Genomic DNA, 17,349 nt, shown 5'->3' with positions numbered 1-17,349 from the left:
ATGTTTACTACCATACATACAGTCACCAGATGTTTCCTACCATACATACAGTCACTGGATGTTTATTACCATACACAAATTCACTGGATGTTTACTACCATACACACAATCACTGGATGTTGACTACCATACGCACAATCACTGGATCTTGACTACCGTACACATTAAGCAGATGTTTACTACAATACTGTATTAAAGTTGGAGTGTGCGCATTTGTTTATAGCGCCACGTTTTAAGGAATTCTTAGATTTGTGTGATTATTGGAATTCGGCGCAATGGAAATATCCTTAGTTCGACATAATTAGCCAATTACTAGGAGCAAACATCACGGAGTGAAATGTTAGTGAGTTTCCATGATACCATAGTTTGCTAGTAATGAATTATGGCCAAAACCGAATGAATGTCCCTGGAGTAAGAATGTCCATATTAAAATCTAGTGGTGTACATTAGTGGTGTGACTGCAGTAGCAGTATTTACGGTGGGAAACCGGTAAATTACGCAAAGGAATAAATAAGAAGGGACTCGGCAAATAACGTTAATGTCACCATGGTGGCAAATGTGGTGCAGTTATATTGCCGAAATGGGCATGGAAAGCATACATTGAATGGCCTAAGGTGGTGGAGTTAAAATAGTTCTTAGTGTTAGGGGATACTCGTATATTTTTTACGGCATGAATGGCTGTGGTACGGAAACCTGATAAAGAGAAACCATGCAGATGTGCATTAATATATATTTGGCAGATTGTTTTATCTGTGGTCTTGCATTAATTAGAGTAAAATTTATGTATAAAACGGACACGTTGGGCTTTCTAATTTACAACTGAAGTTGTATAGAAGTCTTTGGAAATTTGGGGTAAACTTATGACTTCTAGCTGGAATCACGCCAGGGTTTGACAACCGCTCAGTCAAGGAAAGACCCCTGGCTTGTCACAATACATACATTCACCATATGTTTACTACCAAACATACAGTCACCAGACGTTTACTACCATACATACAGTCACCAGAGATCGCGCCAGTGGCCTAGTGGTTAGAGCATTCACCTCAGATACGGGAGGTCATGGGTTCGATCCCCGGCTGCGTCATACCAAAGACTTACAAAAATGGTACTAACAGTTCCCTTGCTTGGCGCTCAGCATTAAGAGTATAGTGTTAGGACTGGTCGGCCTGGTGTCAGGCTGTGACTGGGTGGGACATCATGCTACATGTGCTAGATATCACTATAAACTGTCACACTACAGATATCGTAGCGATATGACTGAAAAATTGTTAAAGCTACATTAAAAATCCAAATCACACACACACAGTCACCAGATATTCACTACCATACATACAGTCACCAGATGTTTACTACCATACACACAGTCACTGGATGTTTATCACCATCGAAGAAAAATTCATCACAGACAAACCAATTTGCAATATAATAAACAGAAGTTGTTTGATTTTGCATTATTCTTAAGTCAAGTTCAAAATCTCATAGAAAACTCTGCATGCAACAATAGTAATTTCCAAGACTTGTTAAATATTATCCATATTTTTGAATAATTTAGAAAAATTTAATTGTTATTCATATTTCTGAAAAATTTTGATAAATTTAAATAGTATTTAATGCACAGCAACATAAATGGAATAGATTGTCAGAATTATGCCAGAACAGTTTATGTGTATTTCATTGTAGTTGTAACGTGAACGGTAGGTTTCATACAAAAAGCTGATGTAGACAGAACAAAAAGAAATGTGATCACTACTACATAATATGAAAAATATCAAATTATAGGAAACTCAAAAACTTGTTTTCCTTGTAAAAATACAACTTTCTGCCCCACAAAGGACATACCAATCATTTGGTTTGGCATCCATAATCTGAGCCAGATTTCCAGATTTCCAAAAACGACAATGTCACCTATGAGTTCTGTAAATAGCACAAAGGAACTGTGGCTGTTATTGTAGAAGCTCCTAGTAAACATCAAGACCACTGAAGATGCACATCCCAGAAGAAGAAAAGTGTTTGGTGGAAAATCTGCCTATACAAACTGGATTATTTTGATCATAAAAATGAAGAAAGAAGACATAGGAGATAGGACAAAAGAAACAATAGAGCTAGATGCTTCCAAACTATAAAGAAAATGGCTTTAAAGTAAGTTGATACGAGAAAACAAGGCATGTCTCTAAACCCTTATACAAACACTGGATTATTAATGCCCTTGAACTTAGATGGTACCATAATTTCTGGCTGATGCTTGCAGCAAATTTAAATTACAAGTAATACCTTACATTAATGATGTATTTATGGATATGCATTCAATATAATAAACAAAGTAACTGTTACTATAAATTAACATGGACAGTGAAGATATAAATATATATAAGCGACTTTTCTGTTTCTCTCCCACCCACCCCAGTCATTTCAGCCTCTCGCTGAATCGCGATCATGATGCCATGACTGAAGCCATCTTCCTTCGCAAGGCATGTATGGATAGCACTCTCTCCGATGCAGCAGCCACCACAAACCGCATGAAAATATCTTTTACCATTCTATAGATATGATTTTTCTACCAAGTGTCCCGATAAATTGCTTCCCAAGTGACTTTTCTGTCCCCCACCCCATATATATTCATTCTTTTGACCTTCAATTCAGTGCATGACTGCCCTGCATAACCAGACACTATTTTTCATGTCATTAATACGGCTTAATTAAAACAACTGTTACTGTTAAACCACAATTCAGTTGTTTTACTCAACATTTCTTTACTGTGCATATTATGGACTGCTGATGCCTTCAGCAGGGTATCATACTTTATGAATATGTTTTAGTTTATATTCCATATTCATTATCTTTTTTCAGGTATCCCATCAAATAATTGATCCATAAAACCATTCTTTAACAGAATTATTCAATCCAGCTTAGAAGAGGCCAACCAATGATTCTCCTACATTAGAATCGTATCTCATATAATATGACTATAGAAGTGGCCAACTAGTGATTCTCCTATATTAGAATCTAATCTCATATAATATGACTATAGCAGTGGCCAACTAGTGATTCTCCTATATTAGAATCTAATCTCATATAATATGACTATAGCAGTGGCCAACTAGTGATTCTCCTATATTAGAATCTACTCTAATATAATATGACTATAGCAGAGGCCAACTAGTGATTGTCCTATATTAGAATCTAATCTCATATAATATGAATATCTGTTGAGGAGAAGCAGATCTTCAACATGGATGCCATGGCAACTGTACTGGATGTCATAAGAAGTGTTGTTGTTAATTATCAATATATCCATTCAGGTGGAGTAATAATTACAGGATTTTCAAGATGATCACTGTGGTGACCATATTATATACATGTGTGGCGCCATTGTCATAACAGAACAGTTGGAGATTATAAGAAGTCTTTTATTTAAAATTCAACGTTGATACAACCATCCATTCATCAGAACTAACAATAACAAGACTTTTGAAATGGTGGCCATAATTTGTCGCCAGAGTTCATCAGATGCAATAACACTGTTCACTCATTCTACCTATATACTGAACATTAGCAATTGTTCCATTACCTAATTTAGTCCATTGTAAAAGGCCATGTCAACATTACCCAACATCATAGTCCTTTGTAAAAGGCCTTATCAACATTACCCAGCAACATCATAGTCCACTGTAAAAGGCCTTGTCAATATTACCAAAAATAACATCATAGTCCATTGTAAAAGGCCTTGTCAACATTACCCAACAACATCAAAATCTATTGTAAAAGGCCTTGTCAACATTACCCAACATCATAGTCCATGGTAAAAGGCCTTGTCAACAATACCCAACAACATCATGTTAGATGATAGACATGCATTCTCAGTATAATTATATAAATAGTTTTCATTTGTCTGATATAACTTGCTGTAAATTTGAAGGAGACCCTGTTTATAGAACCGTATGCAACGATAGCCATCATTAAAAAACAACATTTTAAAGTCTTATGTCCAGTGAATCAAGCTTTTCTAGTTTCTGTCCATTGAATCAAGCTTTTCTAATCTATGTCCACTGAATCAAGCTTGTCCATTCAGGGCTCAAGCTAGACTTGAATTTTAGGAAGAACTGACTTCAACTTTTGGATGGATGCATGGATCAATGGATAGATAGATAGATAGATAAGTAAATAGAAAAGTAGATAGATGGAAGCATTTGTGTATGTGTTCTCTTCTTTGACTTTGAATTATGGTCTCTGTTTGTCACGGAATGGTGTAAATGTTGTTAATTAAATACATGTACTCGGGTTTCGTTTCTTTTCTCTGTACAACGATACCCGAGGGTGATTATAATATGGTCTATGTATTTCGAAATCGTGAGTACGATTCGTCCTGTGCCACACGTGCAAGGTGCCTTTGATAAAGAATAACGAAAATTCTAAAGGTATAAATACGTTACTACATGTAAAAGACCTTTACAATACTAATGGTTTTGTCAGCAAGCGGCCTACTTAAAGGATTCGCACAACTCCAGCTGTAGGGGTAGGTAATTTTTGGGTTTTAAGTGATAACTAGTGTAGTACCATATTTACCTTTGCATGTTTGTTATAGTTTTCTTTACATACCATAATGCGTGCATTTTTTGTTCTTGTTGCGACGTAGTGCAGGATTTGTATTGGTAATGTAAAGTTACATTTTTTTTTTAAAAAGTTGTTTACTATTGTCTTATCGAGCAGGGTTAGGTTTACTATTGAACCTCTGTTTTGTAATTGCCATAATAATATAATCTTTATAACTTACCATGTATAACGTCCTTACGTTATGTCTGTATCAAGTTTAGTACACTGTATCGGGTATATTTTCAGCTGAGTTTTTGATGGTAGGAATATCCGGGGTGTCCGGTGTTGTCAGAGGGTAGAAACGTCCGTGTGTCCGGAGCGTTTAAGGTGCCGGAGCGTCTAATGTCTAGCGTCCGGAATGTCAAGAGTGACTAAGGTGACCCAGCTGTAGAGCCGTCAAAGGACCAGGGGGTCTGGAGGGTCTAATATTTCAAGTGTCCGGAGGGTCTAATGTTTCAAGTGATCATAGTATTCCGAGAGTCTATATTGGTTGTGAAATTGATTCGGAGGAGCTGTGGAGCGGATATGGTGCACGGGTGACGGAGTGCATCTCCACACATGTATTTTTAGCTATATGCTAATTTTGGGTTAGTAAGACCCAGTGTGTTATTCAGGACTGGAAGGATAGATTGTATATCCGTTCTTGTTTAGTGACATAATTTCGCTACCTGAGCGAATACATTTTTATTATGTGTAAACGCTTACATTGTTTACTATCTGAGTGAACTATATTCATCTTTCCATTATTGAATCATTTGTGAAATCATTTATCCTGTATTTTAGGGTTACTGAACTAAATTTATTTGTATATTTTTTCCATCTTTGAACCTGTGCGTTTTTTTATGTTAAATAGATCCAATATTTGGATTATAAATACGCACACATCTTCATAATCCACTACTCATATAAATCGCCACATCAAACCATATATGTGTCGTCAAAACGTGTTCTGTTGTTAATCCGAGATATCCCACCCGGTTATCTTGTTACACTGTTTCCCAGTATGCATTTTTGCATTTAACATTGGATTCAAGCATTAATGTACTTTCAAGCAGAATATTTTCTGAGTTGGTTGTATATTATGTACACATTTGGTATGCATACAAAAACTGACATAAATGTAGTGTATTTTGTCCATACAACGTTAAACAAAATGAAACCAACAGAAGCTATACATTGTACCGGTAATGAATTTTAACTGAGTAACTAGATTTCAGCATTGTAATTGCAAGTTAGTAAAAATGCTTAATCAACTACCCTTAATCAAGAATTTTAATTTTTTACTTTCTTAAAGTTCACTATAAAATGGCACTTGAAAAGATTTCTAAATTTGTTTGAAACAACCCCTGTACCATATACTTAAGAGCAAATCCCAATGTGTATTCAGATCGGCCCATGTATTTACTGCAAACAACCCAAAACCATTAGTTCATAGATTTCTGATGTGTACTGCATGGTGAAGGCAATTACCATTTCACTTAGCTTATGCCACATACTGTGTCAACCGTGTAATTACCATTTTATTAAACTTATGCCACATATTGTGTCAAAAAGGTAACAAGTTATTGCAAAACTGAGGAGAAATGCGAAGAAATTTCCCAGATATTCCTTAATAATTAAAAAAAACACAAAGCAAGACTTAACAGAAATAGTTTCAACAAACTGAAAATTGTTTCAAATGGTGCTAGGAACATTGCTCAAAAGCCAAACCAATGGAAAAGACCAAGAAGTAGAAAAGCAGAAGCAATCTGAATGAACTGACAGGAAGTGACTTTGACTATTAAATTTAATGTGTATTTATTCATTAATCTTTTCCTTAATTTGATTTTCTTGCTTTTTGCAATGCTGACCTTTAGCAATAAATCGGGCGGGGGGTACTGCTAAGTGGATTTATATGCATACAAAAGACATTTCATTCATTTTTTTCTTCTCAGTTGAGTGTCAGTCAGTATAGTTGTAGCTCTTAAATGATTCACTGTGATTCATTCAATATAATTAATCATTTTTGTTTATAAGTTTATAAGAAAGGCAGTGTATCTGTGTGTTTGCATGAGGATCCACTTTGACAAGTAACCTGTGTGTGTGTTGTTGTTGTTGTTGTTGTTGTTGTAGGGTTTAACGCCATTTTTCAGCACATGATAGGCTATGTATGGCGGCCAGTATTAATGGTGGAGGAAGAACCCTGGAAAACCCCGGGAAGAACCACCGACCCACGAGAAGCTACTGGCAAGCTTTCTCACATACCCACATTGGCCGAATCCTAGACTTGAACCCACGCAGACAGAGGTGAGATGGCAGTGATCTGTAACAGAGAGCGCTTTAGGCCACTCGGGGCCCCCTGTTTGTGTGTGTGCGTGAAGATTTTTAATCTTATCTAAAGTCTAGTTATGGCAAATCTCTCATGTTAAAAATATTGTTATCTCTTTTGTTTACTTCAAATAAAAATTAGTAATATAGAACATTTGTTGTCTTCATTTGGCAAAAGACCTGAAACGGTAGACTGAGATGGTAGATACAAGGATTTAGTTCCCCTTGAGCTAATCTGCATTACTATTCAACAAGACAAGAAGGCAAAGCTGAAAACAAAATCATTGGAATTATAGATTTCAAAATAAAAATTGATCTGACTGCTCTCTTGATATGGTGTAATTTGCTGCCATGTCACAAATTGTATTCAATATGGTGCAATTTGCTGATGTCAATCATATAAATTATATTCAATATGGTGTAATTTGCTGACGTTAATCATGTCACGAATTGTATTCAATATGGTGTAATTTGCTGATGTCTCTCATGTTATGAATTGTATTCAATATGGCATAATTTTCTGATGTCTCTCATGTTACGAATTGTATTCAATATGGTGTAATTTGCTGATGTCTCTCATGTTATGAATTGTATTCAATATGGTGTAATTTGCTGATGTCTCTCATGTTACGAATTGTATTCAAAATGGTGAAATCTGCTGATGTCTCTCATGTTACAAATTGTATTCAATATGGTGTAATTTGCTGATGTCATGTCTCTCATGTCAAAAATTGTATTCAGTATGGTGTAATTTGCTGATGTCTCTCATGTCACAAATTGTATTCAATATGGTGTAATTTGCTGATGTCTCTCATGTTACGCATTGTATTCAATATGGTGTAATCTGCTGTCATGTAACGAATTGTATTCAATATGGTGTAATTTGCTGATGTCTCTCATGTTACGCATTGTATTCAATATGGTGTAATCTGCTGTCATGTAACGAATTGAATTCAATATGGTGTAATTTGCTGCTGTCTCTCATGTTACGCATTGTATTCAATATGGTGTAATCTGCTGTCATGTCACGAATTGTATTCAATATGGTGTAATTTGCTGATGTCTTTCATGTTACAAATTGTATTCAATATGGTGTAATTTGCTGATGTCTCTCATGTTATGCATTGTATTCAATATGGTGTAATTTGCTGATGTTTCTCATGTTATGCATTGTATTCAATATGGTGTAATCTGCTGTCATGTCACGAATTGTATTCAGTATGGTGCAATTTGCTGATGTCTCTCATGTCACGAATTGCATTCAATATGGTATACTTTGCTGATGTCAATCATGTCACAAATTATATTCAATATGGTGTAATTTGCTGATGTCAATCATGTCACAAATTGTATTCAATATGGTGTAATTTGCTGATGTCAATCATGTCACAAATTGTATTCAAAATGGTGTAATTTGCTGATGTCTCTCAAGTTACGAATTGTATTCAATATGGTGTAATTTGCTGATGTCAATCATAACACAAATTGTATTCAATATTGTGTAATTTGCTGATGTCTCTCATGTTACGCATTGTATTCTGTATGGTGTAATCTGCTGTCATGTCACGAATTGTATTCAATATGGTGTAATTTGCTGATGTCTTTCATGTTATGCATTGTATTCAATATGGTGGAATCTGCTGTCATGTCATGAATTGTATTCAATATGGTGCAATTTGCTGATGTCTCTCATGTCACGAATTGCATTCAATATGGTATAATTTGCTGATGTCTCTCATGTCATGAATTGCATTCAATATGGTGCAATTTGCTGATGTCTCTCATGTCATGAATTGTATTCAATCTGGTGTAATTTGCTGATGTCAATCATGTCACAAATTGTATTCAATATGGTGCAATTTGCTGATGTCAATCATGTCACAAATTGTATTCAAAATGGTGTAATTTGCTGATGTCAATCATACCACAAATTGTATTCAATATGGTGTAATTTGCTTATGTCAATCATGTCACAAATTGTATTCAAAATGGTGTAATTTGCTGATGTCAATCATCTCACGAATTGTATTCAATATGGTGTAATTTGCTGATGTCAATCATATCACAAATTGCATTCAATATGGTGTAATTTGCTGATGTCAATCATGTCACAAATTGTATTCAATATGGTATAATTTGCTGATGTCAATCATGTCACAAATTGTATTAAAAATGGTGTAATTTGCTGATGTCAATCATATCACAAATTGTATTCAATATGGTGTAATTTGCTGATGTCTCTCATGTCACGAATTGTATTCAATATGGTGTAATTTGCTGATGTCAATTATGTCACAAACTGTATTCAATATGGTGCAATTTGCTGATGTCTATCATGTCACGAATTGTATTCAATATGGTGTAATTTGCTGATGTCAATCATACCACAAATCGTATTCAATATGGTGTAATTTGCTGATGTCTCTCATGTTACGAATTGTATTCAATATGGTGTAATTTGCTGATGTCAATCATACCACAAATCATATTCAATATGGTGTAATTTGCTGATGTCAATCATGTCACAAATTGTATTAAAAATGGTGTAATTTGCTGATGTCAATCATCTCATGAATTGTATTCAATATGGTGCAATTTGCTGATGTCAATCATGTCACAAATTGCATTCAATATGGTGTAATTTCCTGATGTCAATCATGTCAAGAATTGTATTCAATATGGTGTAATTTGCTTACATCAATCATGTCAAGAATTGTATTCAATATGGTGTAATTTGCTGATGTCAATCATGTCACAAATTGTATTCAATATGGTGTAATTTGCTGATGTCTCTCATGTTACGAATTGTATTCAATATGGTGTAATTTGCTGATGTCTCTCATGTTATGAATTGTATTCAATATAGTGTAATTTGCTGATGTCTCTCATGTCACAAATTGTATTAAAAATGGTGTAATTTGCTGATGTCTCTCATGTCACAAATTGTATTAAAAATGGTGTAATTTGCTGAAGTTTCTCATGTTACGAATTGTATTCAATATGGTGTAATTTGCTGATGTCAATCATATCACAAATTGTATTCAATATGGTGTAATTTGCTGACATCAATCATGTCACAAATTGTATTCAATATGGTGTAATTTGCTGATGTCTTTCATGTTACGAATTGTATTCAATATGGTGTAATTTGCTGATGTCTCTCATGTCACGAATTGTATTCAATATGGTGTAATTTGCTGATGTCTCTCATGTTACGAATTGTATTCAATATGGTGTAATTTGCTGATGTCAGTCACGTCACAAATTGTATTCAATATGGTGTAATTTGCTGATGTCTCTCATGTTAGGAATTGTATTCAATATGGTGTAATTTGTTGATGCCAATCATGTCACGAATTGTATTCAATATGGTGTAATTTGCTGATGTCTATCATGTTATGAATTGTATTCAATATGGTGTAATTTGCTGATGTCTATCATGTTATGAATTGTATTCAATATGGTGTAATTTGCTGATGTCTATCATGTTATGAATTGTATTCAATATGGTGTAATTTGCTGATGTCTCTCATGTTACGAATTGTATTCAATATGATGTAATCTGCTGTCATGTCACGAATTGTATTCAATATTGTGGTCTCGAAAGCTTTATGCAGAATTTGTCCACACGATTTGGATTTCATTACTAAATTTCAAGGAAGGGGGCATGCATTTTGGAAAATTCTTAAAATTTACATCTGTTAAGAAACAGCAAATAATACATGTTGTCAAATACTGTTTAAATAACCTCTCTTTCCTATACATGTCAGCAAGATGTGGAGTTGCTAGGGTAAATTATAATTGTTGACACTTAAATTAAGATGTAAAAATAACAAAAACAGAAAGAAAAAAAACATTTTTTTACAAAAATTATTTAGATAACAATCGTCAGCATGATCAAATTTTTTATGGAATAAAAATAATAGCTATTATGAAATGCACATATAGTTACTAAATGGTACTAATATAAGCACCCGAACTTCATAGACATTAGGCTATGACATCGTAGCAGGATACTAAAATGCATTTAAATATACTTAAATATACTCAAATATAGTCAAATAAAGTTGCTTATTTCAATTATCTATTGTAGTATATGAATTTAAGACTATCTGAGTGACTGAAATGCAACACTTTGTCATTTAGCAGCATATAAATTATGTGAAATTTGTTTAACAATGATTTTCAAACAGAACCAGAAGTTTCCCAGTAATAATTTTATCATGAATATAATGGATGTTTTATTGGTGAGGAAAAAAGAAATGTATAAATCATAACAACATGTTACAGCTGCAAATCAGACTTGGCGTAAAATTAAGTTTCATTAAAAAATTTCTTCGTGTATTATAGGACAAGTTTCACATTTTGTTCACTAAAAATAGATTTCACAGCTAAATAAGCATTATAATGCACTGTAAAGGTGGTTTGCAATAGGTTTGCGATAGGTTTGCAGTGGCTGTGATAAATAATGGACCCTGTTCAGATAATACTATTCGTCCTAATTTCTTTGCTGCTGATAAAACATTACCATAATGTTATGTACATGTATATCTGTATTTATTGTAACTCCTGGTACATGATTTTATCTCATTTTTATAATTTTTATTCATGGCTGTCAATTGCAAAGAATATCTTTAGTTAAATTTTGCATACATGACCTGAGTATCTTAAGAGCTTAGAAGTTACAATAAATAAATAGATGCTTACGTATGTGTTAACAATTATTAATAATAATCTTAATAATAAGAATTAATGGCACATATGGCTTAATTTCTCAGTGGCTGATCGGGTTTCAATGTTTCTAGAATAATTCTGTAACTTCCCATTGGTTGGGCTAGGTCACATGAATAGGCTAAAGTAACGCAAAATGAGTAAGTAGTGTTATTTGTCTTGTTGGGTCTGTTGCAAAATACAGTCACAGCAGACAGTGTATAAGAGAGAACTGAGCAATCAGTTCATTCCAATTTTGGAGTCATTAACATTTCATATGTTCCTGTTGTAAGTCTACAGATGTGTTTTATGTTGTTCTTAGACATTATTAGAGAGGAAAAACATTTGTTTGGACTGTTCAGTGGAAATAGAAAGTACTCATTATTTGGACAATAATATTATCCTGGAACAGTTACAAATTATTTGAAGGAATTCTGGACAATGCCATCTTGACAATGTCATGGTTCTTGGAGGACCAGTACATTTCCGGTTTTGAAATTTATAAGGAACATTTCATTCAATTAAGACTTTCATAGACCTTGATAAGGACTAGAGTGGATACACTTCATAATACTGTAGATTCCACTCACATTTTAATTTATAACTTTAATAATTAAATTCTTGGTTAAGTTTTACAAAACTTGATGGTTTTGCGTTTTTTTCTTCTGTTACTTAGTTTGTGGCCATAAAATCGTAATAGTATCTTTTCAAAGACAACACAGTGAAACACTGAAGTCTGTATACAACTGAACTAAACTCTTCTTTCCAACAGAATCGATACAGACAACATGTGAATGCATCTATTTATCGAAAGAGGGTTTTAATGTAACCACTCACTTTATGCTGCCTTTGTTACAACAATCCATTAATAGAATTGAAAATACTATTTATCTATGTACTTACAGTAACATTAGGCACTGGTTAAATAGTGTTTGCTTTGCTGCTTTTATGTAGTTTCACAAAAATGAGCGAAGTCAGAAAGAAAACTTTGACCTTACAGTGCTTCTCATGCATTCCGCAACATAGCATTGTTCCATATGTTTATGACCCACATAATTGCATTTTAAAAGCTAAATTTTCAATAATATAATATTCAGATTTGCTTTCTATAAACTTCTGTATTTTGCTGAATATATTTGCTCAGTGGTTTACAAAAACAGACAATCTAATAAAGTGGTACTACCCAGACACAGCTATGTTTTGTGTGTGTGTGATATGGAATTTTAATGTAGCTTTAACAATTTTTTCAGTGTGGCAGTTTATAGTGATGTCAAGCACTAGGGCATAATGCCGCAGACAAGTAGCATGATGTCCTACTAAGTCACATTATCCTGACATCAGGCAGACTGGTCTTAACACTAACTTCTTAATGCTGAGTGCCTAGTGAGGTAGCTGTTAGTACCAATTTTTATAAGTCTTTGGATATGACTTGGCCAGGGTTCGAACCTGCGACCTCCTGCATCCGAGGCAGATATTCTAATCACTAGGCCACCGGAGCGGTCCCACAGCAATGTCTGCCATTATTTTCCTAGTACTGATTCACTTACGATTTCAAACTGATTTTATTACAAAAACAATGTACATGTGGCAGTTAAAACATTCAATTCTATTCTCAAAATACAATTTACATATAACTGTTTACATTTCAAAACACATGTTTGTATGTTTTTATCATGAAAGGAAAACTTGCAGAAAATTTGGCAGTGATAGTTGTCAGCTTACTTGGCAAAGGGTTAATGGTCAATTAGCTATCAAAACACATGCCTGTGAATGTACAAGAGTTTATATGTCAGTACAACTGATACCAATACCAGCTATTTGATAGCTGTGATGCCTCCATTTCACCTTCAGCTGCAATACAAAACTGCAACTAACCTGGCTAAGGTGAAAATTAAGTTAGAAATTATAAATCAATTAATGAAATGACTAAGCCTTTGCATTTTTCATATCCTTGATGCCTTCTTTTTTTTCAAATTGGTAGGAGAGTAGAAACAAATGGGCTGACGAGAAAACACCATGGTCTCTGTCAAGTGAATCAAGCTTTTCTAGTCTATGTCCAGTGAATCAAGGTTTTCTAGTCTATGTCCAGTGAATCAAGCTTTTCTAGTCTATGTCCAGTGAATCAAGCATTTTTTAGTCTATGTCCAGTGAATCAAGCTTTTCTAATCTATGTTCAGTGAATCAAGGTTTTCTAGTCTATGTCCAGTGAATCAAGGTTTTCTAGTCTATGTCCAGGGAATCAAGCTTTTCTAGTCTATGTCCAGTGAATCAAGCTTTTCTAGTCTATGTCCAGTGAATCAAGCATTTTTTAGTCTATGTCCAGTGAATCAAGTTTTTCTAATCTATGTCCAGTGAATCAAGGTTTTTTAGGCTATGTCCAGTGATTCAAGCTTTTCTAGCCTGTGTCCAATTTGCACTAAAATTTTTGGGGAAAATAGGAAAAGCCTTAAAAAGAGCGCTGCCAAATGCTGTTAACTATGAACAAAATTAAATCCAGACTGGTGACAACATTCATAAAATTCAGAAATCATTTTTTTCTTTTTCTTCTATGACTAGAAAAATTTCAAGAGTCAGCAAGCAAACTATAGGGCCAGTTGACAAGCTGGAAACAGACCTAATTTTCTTTTGGGCATTATTATTATTATTATTATTATTATTGACACTGTCATAGAATAGTCATCACTTATTTTATCATTAATATCATAATGGTCATTTATAATTATCATTTGTGGTCCACAAGAAACATCAACAGTCTCATGTTCTTTTTTACATCTCCACTTACCTTAGCATCGCACCGAGACATTGACAAAAATCCAAACAACTTCATCTCTTTATGATGCAAGTCAACACTCCAAAGAAACCCACAACTAATCACAGTGATACTTCCTGGTCAGATTGTGAGAAATGAACATCACGCTATCTGTGTATAAAATTGATCCTCATAAAATGTGTTGAAGATAAGAATCTGTGATGTTTCAACCATTAATAATCTACAGCTAACCACTTAGTTATGCAACAGTTGCATTCCCAAAAGTGGTTGCGCAACTCAAAATCATGTACCTTTAAATTTTTGGTTTCCCTGCCTTAATTTCCATTTAAAAATAAGTAATTCAATGAACTTTAATTCCATTCATTTTAGCTGTCTATAATTCAAAAAAAAAATTGTTTCTGACAAATAATTACATTATTTTTTATGTCTTCACTAAATATAATACATTAAAAAATTTCATTTGGATTGCATTAACATGAAATTCCTGTAAGTCAAAATTGCATAAGCTGGCTGATACAGCTGTATCAATATATACACCTATACATTTTATCATTAAATCTGCACCTTTAAATAAAAAATGAAGAAGTCATTTGGTTTCATTGGCTTCAACCTTTTCCTTAGGTTTTTATAACTAAATATGTGCACACACTCACACACACACACACACATAAATACATACATACATACATATATAAAATAGATATGACACTGTATTTAACTATGAAGTGATGACAACTTAGGGCTTGAAGACACATTAAAATGGCCATCATTTACATCCAAGTCTTTTTTCTATGGAAAAAGAAAATGATATTCCAGATGTTGGCCCTGGACACCTTATCTGACCTCAAGAGTGTCATAATAAAAGCAATTTTCATGGGGGGGGGAGTTTGTAGTGATATCTAGCACTGGGGCATCATGCCGCAGACATGTAGCATTATGTCCCTCCCAGTCACATTATCCTGACACCAGGCCAATGAGTCCTAGCACTAACCTCTTAATGCTGAGCACCAAGTGAGGCAGCTGTTATTACCATTTTTGTAAGTCTTTGGTATGACTCGGCCAGGGATTGAACGTATGACCTCCCGCATCCAAGGCGGACACTCTAACCACTAGGCCACCGGAGCTGTCACCAACAACAAATGTAATGGGATGTATCACAAAACACTCAAATAGTCTAATGACAGATGTTACAAGTTTTAAAATTGTAGGAAAATGTGCACAATTCTTTTTGCATATCTGATAGACCACAGTTTTTTATGTCTGAAGGAGACTTCTCCAATAGGCAGAAAGTACATGTAGGTTGTTGTTGTTGTTGTTGTGGGGTTTAACGCCATTTTTCAGCACACGATAGGCTATACATGGCGGCCAGTATTAATGGTGGAGGAAGAACCCAGGAAAACCCCGGAAAGAACCACCGACCCACGAGAAGCTACTGGCAAGCTTTCTCACATACCCACATTGGCTGAATCTTAGACTCGAACCGCCGCAGACAGAGGTGAGATGGCAGTGATCCGTAACGAAGAGCGCTTTAGACCACTCGGCCACTCGGGGCCCCGTACATGTAGGTAAAAGTGGCATATGCAAGAATAAGGCATGCCAGGCTACATGTACTTTTCTTGTGCTGGGTTTCCTCTGGCCTTTGCCCATTTTATCAATAAGTGGATCTTGAGTTTGAATCTGAGTGGGTTCATGCATTCGCATTTGAAAGAGATGAATTACATTTTAACTGTTATGAAAGAGAAGAAAAATATTCTATTTATAAATAAATTATTGATATCAGGCAGGTAGAAATCAATACAATGGCAATAAATTTTGCTAGCCTGTTTCAAGCAACCACCCATTGCCATTGCAATGTGGATTTGGCAAATTCTATATTTTTCACGGGAAATGTATTCTGAACTCCCACTCCAATGTTAACAGATGAAATATCTCAACACTGGACTATCACTTTTCATGATCCGTGGATTTCTTGGTTGTTTTTTTTATAAATTTGGTATTTACATGTAGCAGTTTCCTAGACTACAACTAATGCATATATGGACATAAAACTTGATGTGTGCATTCATCCATGTCACTTATACTAGTACTGATACAAATTAAATTAAAGCCAAGATGGTCCAATTTTCTTCATAAAGTTGTTAAGTTCTTTGGACCATGTACTACCAAGTAGGCGAGACATAGCTTTTCCCCAAACAATCATATGATTCACTCTTAATAATGACCTTCAAAATTTGTATCAACAATATGCATGAAAGAAGAGAACATCTTTAATTTGTATTGATTCCATGGATGGGAAACCAACTCCGTGTCACGCAATTTCTCCTGTGTCCACTCTTGGTACTTTGATACAGTACCACTATCACTGTTTTTGACACGTGAAATAATTTTCAGTTTGTTATATTATAACTAGTTGTGCTTTGTATTTTTATCCTGCCTACATAAACAAGTATTATTATTATTACAATAAATAAGACTGGCCTCTTTTCAGCCTCCTCATAACTCATAACGGTAAAATTGAGCCTAGTAAGTCACACGAGTTGTGTGGATAACGTAAGAATATTAACTTCCTGTCCAGCTCTTTATAAGAGATATATAAAATAAAAACTCCAAAATAAAAGAAAGAAATAAGCACTACTTTTTAAAGTATCTGAATTCAGAATATCTGACCATTTACCTGACTGTAGAAAAATATAGTTTGACCGGATCTTTAGCCAATTTAGTTAACTACTTTCACTTCAATGTACTGTTTAAAGCATTGCTATCGGGCGATTTACTATCTATTTTGGATATTATCCCTACGCCGACCAACATTGCGGACACGTATATATGTTAAAATTAAAATACTTCAAACACTTGGTTCCCTTACTTATTTGACGACTTTAGTTGTTATGATCAGTCGAATATATGCCTTAACTGGTTTTGTTTGTTTGTTTTGTTTCTGTTTATTAGAAAACGGACATTTGGTTAAGCCG

General features: G+C 34.4%; 1 protein-coding gene across 2 annotated transcripts in view; it reads right to left on the bottom strand.

Annotated features, from left to right (window-relative positions):
* Positions 1–17,136, bottom strand: part of LOC149773174 (uncharacterized) — a 28,479-nt gene extending 11,343 nt beyond the window's left edge. Inside the window, exons 1-2 of one of the 2 annotated variants that reach the window (XM_089946697.1) lie at positions 17,052–17,117; positions 14,390–14,527 (exon numbers count right to left, since the gene is read on the bottom strand). The gene's annotated coding sequence lies outside the window, so the exon portion shown is untranslated. Of the gene's footprint in view, positions 1–14,389; positions 14,528–17,051 lie in introns of both variants that reach the window. The other variant, XM_089946698.1, reaches the window with a different exon arrangement.
* Between the last annotated feature and the right edge of the window lie 213 nt (positions 17,137–17,349).

This window comes from Sinohyriopsis cumingii, unplaced genomic scaffold (assembly GCF_028554795.1).
Source record: "Sinohyriopsis cumingii isolate HCF-2022 unplaced genomic scaffold, ASM2855479v2 utg000846l, whole genome shotgun sequence".
Lineage (NCBI taxonomy): Eukaryota > Metazoa > Mollusca > Bivalvia > Unionida > Unionidae > Sinohyriopsis > Sinohyriopsis cumingii.
This window is presented reverse-complemented; position numbering and strand designations above follow the sequence as displayed.